Below are 3,114 nucleotides of genomic sequence, written 5' to 3'. Positions count from 1 at the left end.
GATATATTAAACTATTTCTTGGTACATAAACTGTATTTGTTTCACTATCTTCTGTTATTCTATTTAAATTCCATTCTTGTCCTGCTAATATTGTTGGGTCTATTTCTGGTGGTTTTAATAATTTACTTCCTTTTGATCCTATTCCTTCAATAACTTCTTCTATAGATACTTTATAATTAGTTGTAGAGTTAGTTGTTATTTTTCCTATTAATCCTATACACATCATGATATTATCTCCTTTGAATGACTCATATCCTTTTGTCATAACTTTTATTTTTATATATTTAGGTAATTCTTTTATTTTTAATTGAAAATCTGAGGCTACATAATATAATGATTTATTATTAGACAAATCTACTTCTGTCATAGCTATTAAGGCTTGTTTTAATTGGGTTTTAGTATCCCATCTCTCATCTATTAAACATATTAGTACTTTTGTTCCTACTTTCTTTCTTGCCAATCCTTTAATTCCTATTATAAATAATCCTAGATGAAAATATCTTTTATTTGTTATTAAAAGTTGCCTAATTGATTCTTGGCTTATTACATCTATGGTTTCTACTTCATCATCTGCAACAGATAGAGTAACCTCCTGATATCCTGAAAACAAACTAGTATCTCTTAAGAATCTATTATGTGCATATAACTGTCTTGGGTCTATCATACGAGCTTGTTGTGTACTGAATCTAGTTATATCAGATTCTATATCTACTACCTCTTCTAGTCTTATATCTTCATTATTACTATTACTTCCACTTCCTCTTAATATTCTTCTTATCATACTATCATCGGTTGTATTCTGGGGTCTTGTATTATTTTCTTGTAATGTTCTACTTCTTCCTGAAAATGATTTGAACCTATTCATTTTAATTTATATGGTTTTATTGAAGTTCCTTCTTCTAATATTTTTTCTGCTGGTATAAAACTTCCACTAAAAGGCTTTTTTGTGACTTTGGTACTATCTCCTGATGTAGATATCTTTAATCCACTGAGTTTTTGTCCTATATCGTCTAATTCTTTAGAAATTTCACTATTTTTATTTATTACTTCTAGTTTCTTTAATATTTTTATTAATCCTATTATAATTAAATTATTTTGGACTATTAATATTTGGTCGTGGGATGCTGTTGGTTTATATTTTGATAATCCTAGATTTTCTATAGATAATCCTAATGAATAATCTTCTAGCAAGCTTCGTAATTCTGTTATCTCTGGTTCTAAACTCATTAATAGTTTTAAATTTCTTATTCTCCTTTGCTCTTTTTGTATAATCTCAATATTTATTTATTATAAAATTTCAATAAATCTTCAAGATTTTTAATTCTACTTTCAAACTTATTAGTTATCTCTAGGAATTTTTGTTCTATCCTTTTTGATAATCCTAATATTTCTTGTGTTAAAATCTTATTTGATTCAGGATCTGTTTTATTCTTTTTTAATAGTAGTGTAATACTTTGGTTAATATAGTCTAAATTTTGTTGAGTTTTATATGATGATAGATCTTTTGTATTAGGAGAATTGAGAAAATTATGGTTTTCTAATTCTTTAATTATCTGTTCTTGGTTCTGATTTAATCTTTCTGTTAATGATATATTTAAGTCTATTAGACTATTTATTATTTCTAATATGTGATCTGGATTATTACTATGTAATCTATGTCTGTGTCTTATATCAAATCTGCAATCTAATTTATATCTATCAGTTGTGATTATTTTTGTTTTTTCTTTAGGTATTTCTAAATTTAAATATTCTAATCTGTCCAGTTTGTTAAGCTTCTTGGTAAAGCTAATAAAGGATAATAGTTTCTATGTAATCCTTTCCACTGATTATATTTTAAAATTTGTCTTCTGTATTTATTAAGTATTTCTTCTAGAGTTAAACTAGCTTTTTGTAAAATAATTTGTTTTACTTCTTTTGGTAAATTTCTTAATTCTTCTGAAGATTCTATTATTGAGGTACAATAATCTTTATATTCTTCAGAAACTATAACAGATAAAGAGTTTAAATCTAAGTATTCTAATCTAAAATAATCGTAATGATAAATTCTGTTATATTCACTAGTGAGATATTCTATAAAGCTAAAATAATGCAAATAAACTGAGAACATAAAATTTTTATAAATTAAAGAGGATTATAAATAAACACTGCTCTGATACCAAAGAAAATTTAAGCCGGAGACTACCGGTTCCGAAAAGAAATTGAGAATTACAGAAAAAATTTAAGCTGGAGACTACCGGTTCCGAAAAGAAATTGAGAATTACAGAAAGAAATTTTAGCTTGAGCACAGGATGAGCGCAGAGAAAGGAAAATCAAAAGAGTATAGGGTTTTCTGTAGGGTTTCGAAAAAGAGCTTATATAAGAAAAAAGGAAAAAAAAACTAGCTACAAATATCCAAATCAAATGAAACTTGGTAAGAAATTAAGGAAAAATCCAAAGATTATTTTCATATAAAAATCGCCGTCTTCGGATAAATATTTATTTTTTTATTAATTTTTCAATATTAAAAAACATATTAAATTCAAAAAACTATGAAAAATCCATTTTAATGTATTTTTCTGAAAACTAAATTTCGGATGTCTTCCAAAGGTTGATAGAATGTTCTGAAAAAATATTGGACCATTCCAACATATTTTGATATTTTTTATTATTTTATGATTGAAACATTACGAAAAATACCCAAAAAAATGGAAATGCGGGGTTTAATTGAAAATGATTGTACTTTGGGTGCCAAATAGCCAATTGCATGGCTTTTCTAACCCAAAGGGATGTTTCGCACTACATGATTTAAAGACCCAAACTACGTTGTGCGGGCATGGCCTTGGCGTGTGCAGCAGTCGGTGCCTCGTGTGCAGCCGAAGGCCGCAAACGAGCCTCTGTTGCATGGACCATGGGGGCCACGAAAGCACCCATGAGTGAGCCACGTGCGTGCGGCTATGTGCACGGCGGACTAGACCTGGGATCGATGGTGCGGCAATGCGTGCAACCTTACGCGAGCCATGTGCCGAAAAGCCCGTGGCATGTGTGGCCATACCAGCCACCAATATCGATGCATGGGAGGCCGTGCCAACGAACTTTCTCGCGGTAGTGCACTCATGGGCGGTGCATGTGGACCAC

The sequence above is a fragment of the Macadamia integrifolia genome, chromosome 2 (genome assembly GCF_013358625.1).
Source record: "Macadamia integrifolia cultivar HAES 741 chromosome 2, SCU_Mint_v3, whole genome shotgun sequence".
Classification (NCBI taxonomy): domain Eukaryota; kingdom Viridiplantae; phylum Streptophyta; class Magnoliopsida; order Proteales; family Proteaceae; genus Macadamia; species Macadamia integrifolia.
This window is presented reverse-complemented; position numbering follows the sequence as displayed.